At 37.7% G+C, this 22411-nt stretch overlaps 1 long non-coding RNA gene across 1 annotated transcript in view; it reads left to right on the top strand.

The window, feature by feature from the left end:
- The first annotated feature begins 285 nt into the window (after nucleotides 1-285).
- LOC114033645 overlaps nucleotides 286-22411 on the top strand; it is a 155361-nt gene continuing 133235 nt past the window's right edge. The window contains exon 1 of the long non-coding RNA XR_003568003.1: nucleotides 286-333. This is a non-coding gene — a long non-coding RNA (uncharacterized LOC114033645). The remainder of the gene's footprint in view (nucleotides 334-22411) is intronic.

The raw sequence follows: 22411 nt of genomic DNA, 5'->3' as shown, positions 1-22411 counted from the left end.
ATAGGGAATATCAATTCAGAAAATGAATTTTTTCTTTCCTTTTTATTTTCTTTTTTCCTTCTCTTATTTTTGCATCCAAATGATCATAGAATCAGAGAATATAAAACTTGGAAGGAAGATCATTCTTTGTCCAAGTTACATAATTACAATAACACAATAAAACAAATATTTATTGTACACTTCCTCCTGTGAAGCTCTGTGATAGGTGATGGAGGAGATTTGAAGTCTGGATAAGATGATAGTCCTTCCCTCAAAGAACTTAGGATCCAGCAGAAACGCATTCCTGTCACATTCAATGTTCACAAAAGACTTTCCTTACAGCAACCTTGGGAGGTATGAAGCTCTGAGTATTTTTATCCTCATTTTTTGTTGTTTTTTAATTGTTTTTCTGTAGTGTCTGATTCTTCATGACCCTTTTTAGGGTTTTCTTGGCAGAGAAACTGGAATCATTTGCCATTTCCTTCTCCAGCTCATCTTACAGATGAAGAAACTGAGACAAATGGGGTTAAGTGACATTCCCAGGGCCATAGAGCTAGTATGTGTCTGAGGCTGGATTTGAACTCAGGAAGATGAGTCTTCCTGACTCCAGGACCAGCACCCTATCCACTGGGTCACCTAGTTGCCTGAAGCTCATTTTACAGAGGAGAAACTGAGGCTGAGAGAGGTGGCTGGTGGCAGAGCCAAAACTTGGCCCCAGGTCTCCTGACTCCAGACTTAAGTAGGGCTCTTTCCACTACACCACCCTGCCTGTCAGTTATGATCCTTTTGAAATTGAAACCTTCTAAAAATTGTGTAATCCTTTTGCCTATTCTCTGCTATGCCATTTGGCTTTTCAAAATGCTCAACAGTTGCCTTGATTGCATTTTTCCCTCTTCTTTCCCTTTTAACATAATAGAAACTTGGTAATCTTTTATAATCTGTGATATGACAGAAAGAACACTGGCTTTGGTGTCAGAAGATCTGGGTTCAAATCCAGCTGGGTGATCCTGAGTAATTAACTTAAACTCTTTGGGCCTCAGTTTGTTCATTAATAAAATGGAGTGAATGCCATTTGCATGGAAGATGTTGTAAACTGTCAAATGAGTTAAGAGATGTGAAAGTGATTTATAAATTGTAAAGCATTGTTAAATAGTAAGTTACCATCTATGTCACCTCAAGCAAATCATTCCATTCCTCTGGACCTTCTTAGTATCACCATCTAAAGGAGAGGGTTGCATTAAATGAGCTATAAGGACACTTCTGGCAAATTCTATGATCCAGTTAAGAATGAACTTCAATATTTAAAATTGAGGAGGTTTTTTTTTCCTCTAGTTAAGGAATTGCTTGCAATTGGTTCCTTATTGATTGATTGATTGATGGATTGATTTAATCTCAGTTTGTTCAGCTAGTGAACTCAAAAGTTTGATTAGGAGACTAAATGTTGGGAAACCTAATGAGTTTGTGCTTCCCAAGGAAAAGAATGCTCAGTTTCTAGGGAAAAAGCTAAAGCTTAAATATTTCCACATATGCTATTACTTTTTTTTCCTAAAGAAAGAAAAGTCACATGTTTTAAATTTTCTACCTTTATTGACAAGAATCTGTCAAATCTCTTTAACAAATGCTCTGATTTAAGGAAACAGCATCTGCTCACCTACAATATTTCATGGTCAGGAACCATCCTGTCTTCGAAGAGGTCCTTATGAAGAAGAAGGTGTGGCTAGTCTTGCTGAAAAGCAACATAAATGTTAGGAAATAAAATGGTGACTCCAATTCCCCCTCCTCCCCAAGGCTGCTCACATTTTGAAGAACTTGGCTAAACTTTTATTTTTCTTCATTGTGTTAGAAAAGTCATTTATTTTTACATAGGCTGGTCTGTTTTTTTTTCTTTGAAGAGACAAGGGGGCTATCCTTCAGATTTAATTATTTTGGGGGATTGAGATTGGAATTGTCATTGCTTTTTACCTCCTTTTGAGGTAAAAAAGTCTGTTCAATGAATAGTTGAAGTTCCTCAGACTGGACAGAATATCCTGTGTCTTGGGAAGCAGTAACTAGGTGTTGTCATCAATGCAAATGTGGAAAGGGAAATAGGAGTATATACCTGGATCTGTGATTATAGCCTTAACAACTCTTTTTATTGTTAAGTGAATTTATTTTTTAATTGAATTGTACGTGGTGCGTGAATATTTTACTGTGTTCTGATACTAAACTGTCCTGAGCTATGGATGGTTCTGAACAAGTGGTAATAGTTATCAGGATTGGTTGACTTTATGGTTGACTTTTTGATTTAAACATGATTGAAGTGAGGGAGTGAGACATTTGAGTGACTGGATCACCAGATACAAATTTTTGGCACCCTGTGGCTTCCCTACTCCTGGCAGTATGCATTGGGTTCTATCAATGGAACATAGACATACCCATATTGATCCTATAGAAGGAAGTCAGGGAAGCCAGAATTTGGAGATGAGGAGGGAGAAAATTCCAGACAGAGGACAGACAAGGAAAACAAAGTCAGGAGATGGAGTGACCTGTTCAAGAAATAGCAAGGAAGACAGTATTGCTGGATTGCTGAGTGCCTAGAAGGGAGTAAGATGTAAGAAGCCTGGAAACATCAAAAGGGAACTAGGTTACGAAAGACTTTGAAGTCAAATACAACATTTTCTTCTTAATCTTGGAGTAACAGGTATCAGGCAGGATGATAAAAATGACATGCATTTTGTCCTGTTGTTGCATGGTTAAACTTTCTTCCACTAGGTCTCTATATTTTGAAAGCTTTTCATCCCATGTAGTTTGAAGATTGCAAATATTTGGTGCAGTGAGATCAATTTAAAATGTTGTCTGCGTGGATCAATGCTATACTCAGTCAGTTGAAGGCAATAATTCTGTTTGTAAAAATCTTCCAATTCCAGTCCAATTAATTTGATGACTTTTCAAGGACATTTTTGGGTTATTATTGTAATACAGAGATTTATTGTCTTTTAATTTATAAGAGTTAGCTTCTTGTGTAAAATCTAGCCCCCTGATTGTATCTTCCTAAGTATATAATAGATATCAAAATTTTGTAACCTACAGTCATACCATGCACACTTCACTTCAATATATAATCTGTATCAATCAGTAAATCTGAATTCCTTAAGAATAATAACCTTTCTGTAATTTCTGGAGACAACCTGATTTTTAATTGCTATTATAAGCCCTTCTATTTCTATTAACAAGTGTGTATGACTCAGTTATTTGATACATCTTTGTTGGTATATTAGTGTTTGAGTTCACATGGATATCACCAAGGAGAATCTTTTGATTCTACTTTTTAATCTTAATTGCTTCATTGTCTCTGTCTGAGGAAAGCCTCCTTTGGTTACATTTCAATCAGTTAGTCAATTAACATTTATTAAATGCCTGCTATGTACAAATCCAGTAGCATTTACTTATCATACTTTACTATTTCTTTGTGAAGTTATCTGCTTCTTCCAAAACTATTTCCATAAATTTTAAACCTGATCTTCTCATGATCTGAGAACATCTATCAGTACTCTTTCTCAATTTTAACGAGGAAGTATTAGTCTTTTTAGAGCTGCCTTGGAGTAATGAGCCTTGTGTTTTGGTAACATTTTGTGAGTTTTTGTTTGTACATCTAAATTCCTCATTGTACATTTTAAAATGCCAAAAAGATATGTAAAACTGATAGTGTGCAGGTGTTAAGTGCTCTAAATGTGTCCTTCCTATTAAGCTTTGATTTAAGGAGTGAGGTCAGTCTGTTACATTCATAACCTTATCTTACTATTTAATATTCTTATACCTGATGAATTTTGCCTCTAGAGAAGTACCAGGTATTTGTAAGTATCCCCTTCCTCCTTTAGTTCAATTTGACTGCTGTATTCAAATTTGAAGCTTTCAATCTCTATTTTTCTTCAGTATTCATCAAGAATTTTATACTTATATTAAGTTTATCAATGGAGAATATTTGTGCAAGATGAAATAGCTATTTAGCAACAGTGCCTGTGTAAGCTATTATCAATGTAAAACAGGTGATTAATAGGATTTTTTTTTTAGTAAAATTCCTTCTCTGACTTGAAAGACATGCTTAGTTTTAGTCAGGAATGGCAATAATGGTTTTAAGGTTAAACAGAAGCATTTTAGGCTTAACTTGACTCCCTAGAAGATGTCACGATTTCTATAATTTATTCTTGATATCATTATGTCATTGTAGACAGCACTTTTCTAAGTAAACATCAAGATATTCTATTGTTCTTAAACTCTTGGATAGGTTCCATATGTTTACAGTACACTGTCTTCTGTTTACGTAAATGTAATAAAACTTCATAGATGCACCCTCAAAATTGATGTTTAATAAATTATGTCATTGTAAGGAGAAGAGATAGAAAGGATGTGAAAATGACAAAGCAATGTGTGGCACAGAGTGCTGGACCAATCATAGACTTATCCTTTCCAAGCTAAACATTTACATTCAACAAAAGCAACAGTCCGAAGGCAAGATGACTACCAGAAGATCTAATGTCAGCAGATTACAGCACTTCTCTACAGGTAAACAGTTTGTTGCTAACTTGAAGGGAAAGTTGGCTATTGTGGAGAAGAAAAAGATTGGGTAACTTTCAGGAATTTGGTGTATAGCACCACATTTATTCATCTGGGCCAGAACACTCAGAAACATCAAGATCAGTTTGGTGAAAATGATGGGCCAATCCCGAAGCTGCTAAACCAAAAAATGAGAACTCCACAGGGTTTACCAGCAGGGTAGTTCATCTGTCTCTAAGAAGGCAGTGTTTAACACCATAAAAAAATAAAGTGCAAGTGAAGCTTAGAGAGATGCAAGATTCTTAGTTCAATATGAAAGCAGATAAAATTCATTTTCACTCTGATACTAACAATACAAAGCACTTTTATGATATCGTGAAGGTTATTTATGGGCCAAAAATCTACAGTGCATCTGAATTACTCAATACTTATGGAGCCACATTGATTAGTGATAAGGACATGATCCTGGAGAGATAAACTGAACACTTATATCATGTTCTCAACAGACCATCATCAGCCAAAGCTGAAGGTATTGACTTTACCTCAATCCCTCTTTAGCAGAACTTCCAACTGAAGAAGAGGTTTTAGATACCATTAGGCTCCTCTGGTGTGGCAACCTGCCTGGTGCTGATTCTATTCTAGCTGAGATTTACAAGATGGGGGATTCACTGCTCATACCAAAGCTGACTGAAATCTTCTAGGTTATATGGCAAGAGGAAATTATCTCCCTGGAGTTCAAGGATGGCTCTATTGTCCATCTCTGTAAAGGAAAAGAAAATGAGTTGTCCTGTGACAATCATGGAGGGGTCTTTTTCTTAGTCACTGCCAGCAAGATTCTTGCCTAAATCCTCCTTTATAGGCTGATCCTTCAGTTGGAAGATGATCATCTATCTAAGAGCCAGTGTGCCTTCAGAAAGGATTGAGGAATGGTAGATATGGTGTTTGGTGTCTGACAACTTCAAAAGAAATACTAGGAGCAGAACAGAGGTTGGTACACAACATTGCCTATCTGGCCAAGGCCTTTGATATTGTCAGTTATGAGGGCTTGTGGAAAATCATGGCAAAATCTGGTTGCCTGAGAGACTTGTGTGTCAAATTTCATGATGGCATGCTTCATGGGTTCTAGGTAATAAACAATGCTCTTGTGCTTTCCCAGTCACCAGTAGAGTAAAGCAGGTTTTGTGCTTGTTCTCGTGTTTTTTTAGTATGGTGTTTTCAGTGATGTCCAAAACCTTCAGTGAAAACAAAAACAGCATTAGCTACAGAAGTGATGGTAAATTATTTGACTTGAAAAGGTTATAGGCCACCACTTAAGTGGAGGAAGAGTTGGCATACAATATTTTATTTGTAGATAATTGTGCACTCAATGCAGCTTCTGAGGCTGATATGTAATAGAGTGTGGATAAATTCCCTGCCATTTGTGTTAATTTTGGCCTGACAATTAACATCAAGAAAGCAGAGGCTCTCCATCAGCCAGCACCACACCATCCATATGTGGGACCATTGGTACAGCAAATGGAGAAATTTTGAATGCTGTGGATGAGTTCACTTACATTGGCAGTATACTTTCCAGGAAGGTACACATTGATAATGAGGTTGACTAACACACTGCCAGAGTTAGCTCACTGTTTGAGAGTCTCCAAAGGAAAGTGTGGGAGAGGAGGCATTAGACTGCCTACCAAACTGAAGGTATACAGAGCCATTGTGCTGATTTCATTGTTGTATGCCCATGAAACCTTGACCACTACAGGAAACTTAATTGCATCCATTTGAATTGTCTTAGGAAGATTCTGGGAATCACCTGGCAGGATAAGGTTCAGGACACTGAGGTCCCTTCTAGAGTTGAGCTTCCAAACATTCAAACTCTGCTGCAGAGAGCGCAACTCCAATGGGCTGGACACATTGTTCAAATACCAATTGCATGTTTGTCCAAAAGACTATTTTACAGAGAACTCACACAAGACAGGCACTCTCATGGAGGTCAGAAGTGATACAAGGACATACTCAAGGTCTCTCTGAAGAACTTTGGAATCAATTGTGAGACAAGGGTGCCACTTGCAACAGGACTGCCCAGCATGGCATGCCTGCGTCAAAGAAGGCTCTGTGCTCTATGAGCAAAGCAGAATTGTGGTAGCTCAAAAAAAATGTGAGATATGCAAATTTAGACACCTCTCCACTCCAAATGTTCAAATGGACTATTTATGCCCAACCTGTGGTAGAACCTTCTGAACTCATGTTGGTCTCATCAGCCACAGCTGGATGCACTGTACCTTGACCCTGATGTAGTGATGTGCTCTGTGAGCACGGACAACTAATGGTACACAACTAAGCCATAAATGGGAAATAATAAAGTTGATGTAAATGTTACAGCACTTTTGGGTTGCTTATTCAGTAGATAAAAGACTACTCTTTACACTCCCAGACATTTTGTCATACTCATTTTACTCCTTAGCAAAGATGCTTTCTAATAAATGTTTAGAGTTTTTTTTTGTATTATAAGCTGTGAATGCTTTGTATAAAGTAAATAAACAAATTACTATATTTGAAAGGGTCAGTTTTTTATAATAAATACATGATGCCTTCTGTTAAGAAAGATGGGATCGTTTGCATCAGAGAGGAAGTTGGTAAAGGGCTTTGATCGAAATTGACATGCCACAGGGAGGCATTTGAGCTAGTAATTAAAGAGTTTATATAGGCTTGCAACTTTCTAGTTTTGCAGAGAAGCTAGAGTTTCAGTCATTTGGCTTGAGATAGCTGATCTGTTGTTTATATTTACAGAACATAAACTCTCTGTTTTGTGTTTGACCTTTCACTTTCGTTATATGAGACTTCCTTAAATTATGTAGATAAACAATAATTTTACACATCATCTTTTTTTTTTTTTGGTGAGGGGAAGGGTTCTCTTTTTTAATTTCTTTGCTTCTGAAGCCTCCAAAGTATAGTATTTAATTATTGATGAATTGTTTGTTTTGGTTTTTGCACTGCTTTGACTCCTTGTATTGCTTAGTCTTTTGGCCTTTGCTTTTATTATTTACTAAGGATATCAAGAAAATATAGATTCCATTCTAAATGTTTCTATTTGTTGTCTTTAATTTGAAAATAGGACATTTAAGTTTTCTATTGTACTTACTGGCTAAATATTGGTGTAATTTTTCAATGCCTTTCTTCAGGTCTTCAATGATTTCCTGAAGCTACTTTTGCCATTTGATGTTTATCCCTTTTGAGCATACCTAGATAACTCTAACTTTTGTCCTGTGGTCTTTGCTGTGATAATGGCCACAGCATATGTAATGTTGTGTTTAGGTCCTGGGATGCTTTATGCTATCTGTCCAATATATTCTTTTTTATGAGGATATGTTCTTTCATGATACAATTTTAATAGACACTAACTTTTAAAAAACAATTACTCCATTTTGGGATAAGTTGATTGTATACCAAATTTGTTGAATTTGGTATACAACTCAAAAATTCCATTCTAAGTATGCTGATCTCCTTTTCAAAATCATGTGAGATGTTGGCATTATTTTAGACTGTTATTTCATATTAGGCAACATATCTAGAATATCATCAAGTATAACTCTTTCAGTTTTTTTGGCTCTTCCCTTTAAAGATTTAAATGACTAATCAGTTCTCAATTTTGTTTCATCAACTCTGCTCCTAGAAAATATTATTTCTTATGATTGCTTTACATTTATCTTCAATATCTTGATCTTTCTGCTTTGTTCCAATGCATGTCACCTTCTTATGGTGCTGGAACATGAAGAAATATTGTTCTACCTATCCTGCTGTTCATCATAAGAGTTCTGAGTAGGACCAACCTGTCCTACTCAGCTATGCTGCCCTATTTATTTCTTAGTTTCATAGGAGCAGTTATATTTCATTGAACATGGTACTAACCCAATCAGTAGCAACTGACTGACTTTTCAGGATTCCTATCAGGGCTTCTCACCTACTGTAGCAGCCACAGGGCACCATGAATTCTCCCCATTGAATAAATTTCTTTGGCTGGCATCCCTAATTTTCCCATTGCCCACCTTCCCCCTGCCCCATGATGTGGATAATGGGGTGGGCTTTGAGGGATGCTAATTTATATCTTTGTTATTGTTGTTGGTTTGTTACTGTGATTGTCTTTCTATCGCCAGTGCTTGAGAAGCAGACATAGCATACTTAGAGAACTGGTTGTTGAGCCAGGAAGACCTGAAGCCAAATCTCATACATTCTGGCTGTGCAACCCTGGACAAGTCCTTTAACCTCTTGATGCTTTAGATCCCTGTCTAAGACTTCAAGTTTCAGAGAAGGTACTGACTAGTATAGATAGAGTGTCCTCATCTGGGAGTTCCCTATAACAATGAAATCACATGATGAGTTCCTATGTCTTGCCTCAGGGGCTAGCTTATTAATTAATTATAATGAAAATGGTTTCTCTATATTCCTCCTCTGATGCCCCATTGCAGAGTGCAGAGGACAATGGGTTCTCAAAGCCCGTGCCTAAAGAGTTTAAGCTCTGACAAATCCTATCAACCTGGAAAGTTTTCAAGGGCTGGGTCAAAGATAGATTGTGTGTCTTTTAGGCACAGAGCAGTCCACTGTGTTTAGGGAAGCCCATCATCTGAGAGATGCTGCCATCAGAGAATGGATTATTTTGTTTAGAGTGACTTCTTCACACCCTCTCTGAAGGCATGAAGAAGCTGGATTAGTGGAGTGGGTAGCCACTAAAAAGTATTGAAAAAATATTGGTAAACTCTGGGAGCAGAAATATTGGGTGGTGGCAAATGTACTGGACCTGTCATTAGGAGAGAACTATATTTAAATCCTTGCCCTCCTACTTACTAGCAGGATGGATGTGGACAAGCTATCTTGTGGCATCTACTTCCCAGGGTTGTTGTATGGAAAGAGCTTTGCAGTCTTCAAGAACTGAAGTCACACAAGTAATATTACTGCAAGGGCTGAGGTGTTACCTTATTAAACCTTCATGTCTTTCCAATGTCTATTATAGTGTTTAGCATAAAGTGGGTGCTTTTAATAAGTGTTTGTTGAGCTGTGAATCTGGCAGGGTACATTAAGTTTTTTAGCTACAATTCTATTACTCTTTTTTGCTTGACTGCACCCAAAATGTGATTATCTCTTTAAATATGTTATCAACACCAAGTCTAAAACTGCCCCAATTATTCAGCAAGCTATTCTGACTTCTTAAGAAGTGAATCACAGAACCACAGACTTTCAAGTTGGAAGGGACTATAGAATCATAACGATAGACTGTCAGAGCCAGAGTCCTTCCATTTCATTCAATGTAATTCAATTTAGCAAACAGTTATTAGGCACTTACTATCTGCCAGACACTGTTCTAAGTGCTGACCATAGAGAAACAAAATGCCACAGTCCCTGCCCTCAAGGAGTTTTAACTCTTGTATTTCACCTTTGTACTCACCTTATTTTCTTTTGTACTTTAGTTATTTGTGTACTTTTTGTCTCCCAGTCTTAAGAGTACGAGCTCCTTGAAAGTGTGATTTAAATCAAAACTATCTTTTTTTATGCCTAGAGCCTAACACAAAGGTGGAGCTCAGAGTGGGCACATAATACATGCTCTTTGAATTGAATTGAAGGGATGTTAGAATGATAATCGTATGATAAAACACACTTCTCTTTCTCAGCAGAAAAGTGGTAGGCCAAAGGTGTGAAATGAGGCATGCATTGTCAGAGATGGTCAGTGTATCGGTCTGTTTTGCTTAATTACTTGGTTACCAGGAAGAGTTCTATGGGGTGGGGGTTATTGGGAAGCAAAAGTAATGTAAAAGAAAAAAGGCATCAAGAAAACATGCTAATTTTTTAAAAAAAATGATAGTGCTGGAAAGGACCAAAGATGATTTAATCTAATCTAACCCTTTCATTGTGCAGAAGAGGAAATGGGGTGGGGAAGTCACTTACTCTGTTCAGGTTTTTTTCACTAGAAATCTGAAAGAAAATCTTTCAAAGATGGATAGACAAATGCAATTTGAAAAGAAGGGCCACTCACCATCAGAGCTGTGTATTTGCAAGAACCACCAAATAGTAACCTACCCCAGTTGTCTTACAAAGACAGCTTCTGTAATGGACAGCTCCCTGTCAAAATTCAGAAGAAAAGTACTTCACAGTGTTTATGTTTTGGAGGCAGAGTCAATTTTATGCCTTTTTTTTTGTCATGGTTTAGATATAACATGCAGCCAAAATGAAGTGAATGTCTCTCTTGTGGGTAATTGCTTCCAAAAGAATGAGTACTAAACAACCCCCTTGATGCTCGCATGGAAAAAAAATAATAAAAAGGATTTAAAATTAAGGACAAAAAGAATAAAAGGGTAGATAAAATCTGAGATGCATCTGAGGGAAGATAAAGTGACTTTTTGGCAGCAACTTTAATAGAAGCTTTGCTTCAAGAGTCATATGACTGTGGTGTTAATCTGAGCCTTCTTTATGAAACTTCAGGAACGTATGTTTCTATGTTATTATCTCAGTTAAAAGGATATATATCTCAAATCAGTATCTGTTGAAACTAGTTATTGAGCATTATTTTGCATTTCACGTTTCCGTCGATGGGTAATAAGAGATCTTGCTGTTTAACCCACTTAAAAAAAAAATTACAAAAAATAGCATTCCACTTTCCAAACATGGCCTGGGGCTGCCTGAACTTTAGTGTCTGCATAATTCTGGTCAAGGCAGAATAGATTTGAGAAGATAAAATGGTACCAAGGAATGGGAGAAAGAGTCCAAGGACGGGAGCAGACAATATTCTTAGTACTTTTGAACTCTGGGAGCCATTTTCAAAGAGCAGTAACCTTGAAATGTTTCTTCCTTTGACATCTTCCTTTTCCCTTTGGAGATTTCTCTCCTCTGGCCACCCACACATAGATGATGATGCTTATTCTGGTTTTCACTCTTCCAGTTCCTAAGCAGTATTTGAAGAAATCAAGAGTTCAGGCTTCAGAACCAGAGACAGGCTAACCTGAGGAGGAGCTGTGGTGGCTGGCTTCCCACCCCTGACAGTTGTTTCAAGCCAAGATTTCCTTTGAGCTTCATTCATGTGCACACACCACCAGCTTTCCTGTTCTCCCTCGTAGAAGCATCTCTGGGAACTTTCACAGGAAGGTGTTCTGAAGGGGACAGCATCAGCGAGCAGCAGCAGATCTGGACTCAGCTCCAAAGAAAGTGACTTCTTGACTTGTATTCTCTCTTCTGTCTCAGACTTTTCTGCCTGAGCCAGCAGAGGAAGGAGCTGGAAAGCTTTTGTGTGCCTGAAGTGAACATTTCCTTTAATATCCACAATAATTCACATTTCTATGGGGTTTTATAGTTTACAAAACACTTTCCTCATGACAGCTGCTTGTGTGGTAGGGATTGTGAGTATTGTCCTCTTTTAACACATAAGGGAGACTGAGCTAAGAGAGGGGGAGTGATTTGCTCGGTCACAAAGCCACTGGGTGCTAGAGTTAAGTGTGCAACCCAAGTCTTCTGAGGTTTCAGCCTAGCTTTCTTCAAGGCTTAGATCAGGCCTCTCATTCTGCTTGAAGGCTTTTTTGATCACTCCCAGTTCTCAGTTCTTTTTCACTTAATTGTTTTCTCCCTGCAGATCAGAGTACATGGTGAATGTCTTTGGGAAGAATGCAAGGGGAAGGAGTTTTGTGTCCCCAATATCTAGCATAGTGCATTGCATGTAGTAGAAGTATAATAAATGTTTTCTCAATTCAACTGAACTCATGCCAGACACAAAAATCTGGTGCTATCTGCCATTTCTGGTATTGAACCACCCTATTCCTCTCCACTTATCCTGTGTTCCAGCTAAATAAAATGAGTCTAAACTTTGATTCTGTAAATGGGACTCTCCATTTCATTTATGTGGGCCTCAGTTTTCTCATCTGTAAAATGTGGGGTTGAATGACTAATATGAAAATACATTTAATAGGAATATATACGTATAGCCTATATCAGTTGGAGCACTGTCTTAAGGAGGGAGAAAGGAAGGGAGGGGTAGAAAAATTTAAAACTCAAAAGCTGAAGGAAGTGATCGTTGATAAATCAAAATGAATTAATAAAAAAATTAAAAAAAGAAATGATGAGCAAGATGCTCTTAGAATAATCTGGAAAGACTTACATGAGCTGATGCAAAGCGAAATATACTGTGTACAAAGTAACAGCAATATTGTAAGATGATCAGCTGTGAATGACTTAGCTATTCTTAGTAATACAATGATCTAAGATGACTTTGAAGGAGTTATGATGAAAAATGCTATCCATCCCCAGACAAAGAACTGTTGGTGTCTGAGTACGGATTGAAGCACACTTTTTTTAATTGTCTTTATTTTTCTTGAAGTTGTTTTTTTTTGTGGGGGGAGATGGTCTCTGTTTTCTTTTTCAACATGACTAAGATGGAAATTTTTACATGATTACACACATATAAACTATATAAAATTGCTTGCCTTCTCAATAAGGAGGGAGAAAGGAAGAAAATTTGGAACTCAAAGTTTTAAAAATGAATGTTAAAAATTATTTTTACAAGTAACTGGGAAAATAAAATATAAATATTTTTTTTAAAAAGTGGGGTTGAATGATGATGGAGTCATAGAGTTTCAGAGTTTCAAGGGATCTCATCATCTATATAACCATTTCTAAAAAACAGAAATGAAACAAATAGCATGACAATGTACAATAGTCATTTAACTTTTGCTTGAAGACCTCTAGCAAAGGGGAACCTACTGTCTGCCAAGACAGGATACCTCAATTAGATAGCTTTGATCATTAGTTCAATACATTTTTCTCTCACATTAAGCCTAGTTTTGCTTCTGCAACATCCACCAATTAATATTAATTTTGTCTTCTGGAATCAAACAGAAGAAGTCTAACCCATCTTTGGTAAGATGACCCTTCACTTGTTAGAAGGCAGCTATCATTCCCTTTGTCCCTTTTTCTCCAAACTAAATATTCCCAATTCCTTCAACACATCCCTATATACAGCATGAACATATAACTTCTCACTCTTGTATTTGTATTCTTCTCATCACAGAAGGATATTCATTGTATTCTTCTCTAGACATTCTACAGAATGTCTTGAATTCAAGGTTCTGGTACTTACTTCCTTTGTAACCTTAGACAAGTCATTTATTTTCTCCAAAACTAGATAATCTCTAAGGTCTTTTCTGCCTTGAAATCTATAATCTAATGTGGTTTTATCATTATATTGCTCACTAGTTACTCAATATGAAAAAAAAATAGACTAAAGAGGCTAGACATGTGCTGCTTTCTCTGGGTATAGAGTTTTGGTGGAAAAGTCATTTTGGGAACGAGAGTTTGGGAAAATCAGGGTGCTTCACTTAGATAAGTAATGAAGTACATTATTTATGAACACACTGGGGGATACAGCATTTTCTACTCTGGAATGATGAATCTCTTTGTAAACAATGACCTAAGGGAAGGATGACTTACTTTATTATTTAGGAATCCATTTGGCCCATCAGTAGTGGAGGAGTCAGAAGAAACCCATATATTCAAGACCATTCCAATTGGCATAAAAGTTTAAAGAAAGTTAATGACCAATTGGCCAATGTAGTAGAAAACCAGGGGTCTGCAGAGAATTGTGCTAATTACTGGGGGTATGATTAAAAAAAGGAAGTAGATATAGGTAAGTTTTGTCTTTGGATGGGCTAACAGTGTAATTTGATTCAATCTGATTCAAAAATCATTCGTGTACAGAATGCTATGCCATGAATAGGGAAAAATACAAAATTAAGATAACACAATTCCTGTCCTCAAGGAGTTTGCTATCTAGGATACAGCTTTTGTAGATAGTTGCAATACACAATTAGCACAATGCCTTAAAAATAGGGCTTAAAATGCTTGTTGACATAATATTACGTGGAAAGAAGTCTGGGTAGATAGGTGGCACGATGGATAGAACACTAGGTCTGGAGTCAGGAAAACTCATCTTCCTGAATTCAAATATGACCTCAGATACTTAGTATCTGTGTGACCCTAGGCAAGTCACTTAACCCTATTTGCCTCAGTTTCCTCATCTGTAAAATGAATTGGACAAGGAAATGGCCAATCACTCCAATATTGTTGCCAAGAAAACCCTAAATGGGATCATGAAGAATTGGACACAACTGAAAAATGACTGAACTACAACTGAAAGAGAATTCTATTTGGTGTCTAAGGGAAAAAAAAGTCATTATTGACAGGGAGACCAAGGAAGACTTCATGGAATAGGAAAACTTGATCTATGTGAAAATAATAGTTCATTCTCTGTAACACTTTAGAGTTTGTATACTTTTTTTTTTCTCTCCAACTCTGTGAGGTAGGTAGACAAAGTATCCATTTCTGAATTCTATAGATGAGACAACTGAAGCTCAGAGAGGTAAAATGATTGACCCAAGGTCAAACAATTTGCAAAGTTTAGAAGAGAAATTCAGGCCTACGTCCTGATTCAAAGACTACCCCATGCAGTCAAATATATGGAATGACCTAAGTTCGTGTGTGGTTGTTGGTAGCTGGAGCAAGTGTAGAGAAGAGCACTGGGCCATTAGCAGAAAGCAATCTATCACCAATTAAAGGCAGTAGAACAAGCTGATAACCTGTCTTCCTCCTCCTGAACCCTCCCCCACAAATGGTAAGAAGACTGCAATTTATAAGATGCTGTGAGAGGTGCTGGGTATGCAAAGTCAAAAATGAAAAATTCCTGCCCTCAAGGACATTACAACTTATACAAAAGCAAGTAAATACATGGCAAACTTTTTGAGGATAGATTGTAGGGGGACGAGGCTGGAAACAAGGAGATCAGTTTGGAGGCTATTACAATGGTAATAGTGGAAAGTAATGAAGGCCAGGACCAGGACCAGGCTAGTGGTTATACAAGGGCACAGATGAGAGATATTGTGGAGGTAAAATCAACAAGATTTAGCAGTTGAGTGACCATGGGATGTGGAAGAAAGGGAGAGGAAGAGTCAAAGATGATTTCCATTTTATTACCTTTGGTAATGGTGTTGCCCTAATCAGAAATAAGGAAGGTCTGAAGATACAAAAAGGCACTGTCCCTGCCCTCAAGTAGATCACATTCTAATGGGAGAGGCAACCTGTAAATGACTATGGACATACAAGATATATGCATAATAGATGGACGATAGTGTCAAAGGGAAGTGAGGGTGGGAGGAAGAAGGCCTCTTACAGAAGGCAGGATTTGTGCTTAAGCTAGAAGGAAACCAGAGAAGCCAAGTGACACAGGTGAGGAGGGAGAGGGTTCTAGGCTTGGTGACCATCTAGTCAAAAGATGTGGATTTGGGAGATGGAGGGTCACATGAAAGGAATAGCCAGAAAACCAGTGTCATTGGGTTCCAGCATATGTGGAAAGGAGTAATGTATAAGCATACTGAAAAAGTAGGAAAAGGAGAGGTTGTAAAAGGTTTTAAGTGCCAGAGGAGCACTGTATCTGGGGCTCAGGAACAGAGGTCTGAGTCCTGTTGCGTGACTTTGGGTATCCCTCTCTATCCCTCTGAGCCTCAGTTATCTCCTGTGTAAAATGAGAATAACAATATTTGCCTCATCAACCTCCCATAGCTATTACTAGGAAAGTGATGTAAAAATGGAAATTTTTGAGAGTGGCATGTAACAGTGGAAAGAGCAATGGCCCAAATGACCTGTGTTCAAATCCCACCTGTACCACTTCCTGCCTCTAAATTTATTATCATATGTGTCAATTATCAGGTCTCTTTTGGGATATAGTTTTGTAGTTCACCAGAACAGCTTCGTAGAACCCAGACATGTTCCAATTCTGCAAAATGGCAACTGGCCACCTCTGGATTTTCAGGAATGTCAGAATTATTCTTTTTTCTTGCTTATTTGAAGAAGAACCTTGGGCTCAAATTTTAGGTACAGTTTAAAATTGGGTATCTACAGTTATTTTCCACTATCAATGGTTGATTGCTAAAGATACATATCTTTGTGCAGGAGCTCCTACTCTTCAGAGAATGTGGGTTAGTAGAAAAAGCATCAGAATGGGGAGCCAGTACCCCTCAGTTGGAGTCCCAGCTCTTTCAATTATTAGCTATTGACCTTGTGCAAGTCCTAGATTCATTGATTGCTCAGTCTGGAAGGGTTCTTTGCTACCATCTAGCCCAGTGCTCTCATTTTTACTAAAGAGGAATCAGGCCCAGAGACATGAGATGAACTGTCCAAGGTCACACAGCTAATTAATAACCATCACCCAAGACTCCTGAGTTTGATGATACTACTTTGGCTGAGTCTCAATTTTCTCATTGACTAAAGGGGAAACAAATACTTACACTATAGACCCCATGGACATGTAAGGAAATCAACTTACAAATTCTAAAGGACTGCGTGACTGTGAGCTGCAGTTGTTACCAACATATGGCCACCAGCACTGAAATCTCTCCTTTTGTAACTGTTCTTAAGTTTGTGTTCTGAAACACAAGCTAGGCAGACAATGGATGTGGCATTATGAGAGAGAAACAGGAAACTGAGGCCCATGGAGAAGCCATGGGAGACAAGGTCGCTCAGTCTTCCAAGCACTGTCTCCCTCCTCTGCCACTTTCTCTTTCTCTCTCTCTTTCTTTTCAGTATGTCTCCCTCACTTCAAACATTTCTTAATAACCTGTAATTTTATGAAAGGAATAAAGGATAAAGAAGACCTAAAAGGTAACTGAATTTGCATATGAATGTTGCATTTTCATTTTAATTTTGATGAAGTGTAAAGGTTCATAATAAAAAGCATCATTATAGTCTCCTGATTTCTTTGATGGACTCCTGAACAGATTGCTAAGATATGGAGAAGAACCTGAGGGTCACCAGTTTTACCAGTAACTCTCTCTATGCCTATTAAAATTTTTAAAAAAAGTAAAAGCGGCAATTTAGCCAAAAAATGAATTATTTTATTTTGGAGGAAATAATGACCAGGGTGGATGCTTCTGAGAGGTAGGAAAAACAAGCCATATGTTTTAGGATAGGCTTTTTCCTTAAGATATGCAGATGTTCATTGTGCTTTCCCTGCAGGTCCATGTAAAAGAAAACTTTGCTATTCATCCTGGCTAGGCCCTGAGGGACAAACTTGAAAGATAAGACAAAGGGTCCAGGGAGAACCTAAAAAAGTTTTAGGCATGACTGTTCAACAACTGTGGTGTCTAGGAGGCAAGACTGAAGGGGTTCTGCATTCCATAGCGTATTCTACTGGACAAGTCCCTAGAAATCATCTAATCTAGCCTCATATTACATATGTAAGAAACTAAGGCCTCTGGAGAAGCAGTTTTTGTTCAGTCATTTTTTGACTCTTTGTGACCCCATTTGGGTTTTCTTGACCAAGATACTATAGTGGTTTGCCATTTCCTTCTCCAGCTCATTTTACAGATTAGGAAGCTGAGGCAAACAGGGTTAAGTGACTTGCCCAGGGTCACATAGGTAGTAAGTGTCTGAGGCTGGATTGGAACTCAAGTCTTCCTGACTATAGGTCTGGAGCCCTATCTGTTGTGCCCTAGCTGCCAGTCTGTCAACTAGCATTTTATTAAGTGTTTATTAAGTAGCTTATTAAGCTACTAAGTGCCAGGCACTATGCTAAGTGCTAAGAATATAAAGAAAGGCAAAAAAAAAAAAATTCCTGCCCTCAAGGATCTTATAGTTTACGGGCAAGATAACATGCAGAAAACTTTGCATCAACAAGATATGTAATGAATAAATTGGGGACAGTCTCAGTCTTAATCACTAAGATTAAGAGGAATGGGAAAAAAAAGTTTTTTTGTAGAAAATGAGACTTTAGCTGAGATTTGAAGGAAGCCAGGGAAGCCTGGTGGCTGAGATGAGAAGGGAGAACATTCTAAGCATGGGGGATAACCAGTGAAAGCCCTCCAAGTGACTTGCCCAATGGCATTCCAGCTAAAAATAGGCCACATGGAGTTTAAACCCAGGTCTTTGGGACATTAATGCTAGTGCTTTGTGCATTAAACAACTACTTCTTCTAGGGTGCTTAGATACTAGCCAGAGGCACAAGATTTAGCTAGCTACTGCATTTTCTTCTTCAGGTCCAGTGTAGGCTTACTTACATGAGTAAGAAACCAGCTTGGGGAAGGGTGGGGGAATGGGTAATAAACCTGAGAAGTCTGAGAGATGGTAATACTGGACAGGTTGGCCCAGTGTTAGAGATAGCATGATACCTTGAAAAATACTTTTTGTGAAAGTTGAAGAAGAGAAAATGTCATTCTTTACAACAAATCAATGACCATCTTAGGGCAGCATCAAAATACTGGTTTTAGAGAAGACCTGGGTTTGAATGATGACTCTGCTATTTATTACTTCTGTAACCTTAGGCAAGTATTTTAACCTTTCTGGTTCTCAGTTTCTTAATGTGTCAAATGAAGGGTTTGAACTAAATGACATTTAAGGTTCCTTTTGATTTCTAATCCTATTATTTTGCTCCTAACTCTTCCATTAATTTTTATCACTTTGGTAAATTCCTTCTCTTCTTTGGTCATTGTATTTAAAATGAAGGGGGCAGACTTGGTGATCCTGAAGGTGTCTCCTGTATTTAAACTTCTATAATTCTAAAAACATTATTCACATATTTGCATTTTGCCATACACAGGAGATGCTCACTGCATGAAATAAATGTGCTGCTGAAAAGTTGCATTGTAAATTAAATTTCTGTTGATGGAATTGCAAATAACCTACTGACTTTCAATAAAATTTCTGAGATGCCTTATCTTCATTTTTAACCATTTTTCAGTGAGCAGTCATTTCTAAATATTACCTCTATGTTGATTTTTTTCCCCATTCTTCTACTATCTCAAATCTTGTCTTGAAATTATTGATCTGCACAGCATGATATGATGGAAAATACATTGCTCTAGTAACTGTGGGACCTGACTTCGAGTCCTAATTTTGCCACTAACTAGCCATATGACCTTGGGCAAGTCACTATTCTTCTCTTATGTCTGTTTCCTTATTCATAAAGTGAGATTAGACTAGATTATTTCTAAGGTACTTCTAACTCTGACATTCTATATTATATTGTTAATGTTCTGTAATTATTCATAAGTTTATCTGTTCTGTCAGTCTATATTTCATATGTGGTTGAGAAAACAAGAGGTCTAATGGATAGAACATGGAGCTGGGGTTAGGAGGCTAATTTACTAATCTCATTTCCATCACTAACTGTGGAGCTTTGAACAAATTACTTAGCCTTTCTGGGTCTCTGTTTCCACATTTTTTTTAAGATTCATTAATTTATTTATTTTCAGTTTTCAACATTCACTTCTACAAGATTTTGAGTTTCAAATTTTCTCCCCATCTTGTCTCTCCCCCAACCCTAAGACTGAGTGCATTCAGAATACCCTTTCCCTTAATCTGCTCTCCCTTCTATCTCCTCCTCATCCCTTCTCTTATCCCCTTCCTCTTCTATTTTCCTGTAGGGCAGGAGAGATTTCTATACCCCATTGCCTGTATATCTTCACAGTTGCATGTGAAGACAATTTTTTAACATTTGTTTTTAAAACTTTGGGTTCCAAATTTTCTCCCTTCCTCCCTCCCCTCTCACCCTCATTGAGAAGACAAGCAACTCAATGTAGGTTATACTTGTGTAGTCATGCTCCACATTTTTAAAAAAAGGGAAATATTACCCATATTAGATAATTTGGAGATCTGTTTTGAGGATGAAATGAGATATTGTTTCTAAATTTCTTTGGAAAAAGCTCTATTAAGACTTCTGGTTAATATAATGAACTTAAAAGTCTTAGAGGAGCCTAGATTTCAATTTCACTGAGTCTAGGTCTCATTTTGACTGGGGCAACACACATTCAGTGATTAAAACCAACAATATGCCCAAGCTCCACCTGGTCATTGTTTGGGAGCTGATGGCTCAGTTGTAAATAGTAACTGTTTCTGTTTTGATCAGAAACCCTGAGGGTATTCCCCTCACAGATTGATTTCTTTTTCTTTCTTTCTTTCTTTTTTTTTTTATTTGACTAGCTAAAAGAGGCCATTCTTTGACTCATTTCTTACCTAGTCTTAATCACTGGATGGGTGTTGCCTCAGTCAAATGGAGACATGAGAAAAACCTTAGCTTAAAAAGGCCAACCAAGGTCTCCCACTGCATCTGGGGCCATCTCCAGTCATCCTGATCTACATCTTACCACTGGGCCCAGATGGCTTCAGAGGAGAAAGTGAGGCTGGTGACTTTGCACAGCCCTCCCTAACAACAACTTATGACAGTACAAACTGCCCCACTGGGGACCCAGTTGGCCAGTTCTACTTAGGCAATGCAACTCCTTCCTCCTCTCCTATCCTCTCTTGTCCTCTCCTGTTCTCTTTTCTTTTGTCCTCTCCTTTCCATTCCTCTCCTCTCTCCATATATGATAATACCCTTACCTGTGCGTGCTCAGCCCAAGGGAATGTAAATTTTAATTGCTGAAACCTCACAAAATATTTTGGGGCTTATGGGTTAGATTACTGTCTTAAGGACCGTGCTTTAAACCCAAATCATTCTGCCTCACATTCTAATGGAGACTAGGTGAACAGAGGAGGGACAGGGGAGTGATATCAGATCTGTTCATTTATACATCTCTTTTGTTGATCGCATTCTTTTCTTCCTCTTTATTTCAACAGGTGTAAAGATCCTCCTTCCCCTTTTACACTTATAAAAACATAAGAGGATATGATGATACATATACATACATACACAGGAGAGTCAGCCTCTAAGACCTGAGTTTAAACATTACTTCATACATACTGGCTATATGACTCTTGGTAAAACACTTAGCCTCTTAATATTTTAGGCAATTCTCTAAGATTCTAAGTATTTTGAAATAAAATTTTACTTATATCTTGCTTTTTTATAGCACCAAAATTTCTCTCAACATCCCTTTCTTTCTTTTTTTGGCAATTGGGGTTAAGTGACTTGCCCAGGGTCACACAGCTAGTAAATGTCAAATGTTTGGTCTGAGGCTAGATTTGAACTCAGGTCCCCCTGACTTCAGGGCTGGTGCTCTATCCACTGCACTACCTAGCTGCCCCACCCCCTTCTCTTTCCAGAGAGCCATCCTCTATAACAAATATTTAAAAAAAAAAGAAAAAAGATAAGAAAAAATTAGCAAAATGGTTCAAAATGCTGAAAAAATTTGAATACAAGTGCAATATGTTATCTTTATTCAATTTCTTTATTATTTATTCTGAACTACTGTAAAGTAGCAAAACATTCCCAGGTTTATATTCCCACCAGCCTGGGGTTAATTCCATACTTCACCAACACAAAGGAGTAGGGTCAGTGCAGAGCTGTGCTGGAATCAGCTTTAACCAACTATGAGTCAATTGTTATATTTTCAGTGTAAGCATTTATAAGTTGGAAATTGACAAACTAAAAATCAGGACTTGATATATAAGTTTTGTTGTTTTATAGTTTTATTGATTGTCTAGGCTTAAGAAAGTGATAGAGAAAATGTTAATAGTGTAGGTTAAACTGAAAAGTGTGTTGTGAATGCATTTCTCCCCACCCACCCCCTTCCCTAGACAGCTGGTTGTTAAATATTTAACAGAATACCACCATATCTGAGTGAGGATGTCTCTTAGACTATTAACTGTGGAGAAAATGTGAACCTTTATGGTTCAAGAGATTTTCCTCACCTTGGAATTCCCTAAATGGATGAAATCATAGGACCAGCCCCTATACTTATGTTTACTGTGATTATATGGAGGTGACCCTGGATACTCAGAATCTGGGTCAGTAAAGACTGAACTCTGGGAGGTTTTCAACCAAGTTTGACCTTGAGAGGTCCTACCACATTTGAAAACGTTAGTTGTTTTTCTAGGCAGCTAGATGGCGCAATGGATAGAGCATTAGGCCTGGAGTCAGGAAGACACGAGTTCGAATTTGACTTCAGACACT

The sequence above is a fragment of the Vombatus ursinus genome, unplaced genomic scaffold (genome assembly GCF_900497805.2).
Source record: "Vombatus ursinus unplaced genomic scaffold, bare-nosed wombat genome assembly UNPS02007284.1, whole genome shotgun sequence".
In the NCBI taxonomy this organism is placed as follows: domain Eukaryota; kingdom Metazoa; phylum Chordata; class Mammalia; order Diprotodontia; family Vombatidae; genus Vombatus; species Vombatus ursinus.
Note: the sequence above shows the minus strand (reverse complement) of the source record. Positions and strands in the feature narration are given on the sequence as shown.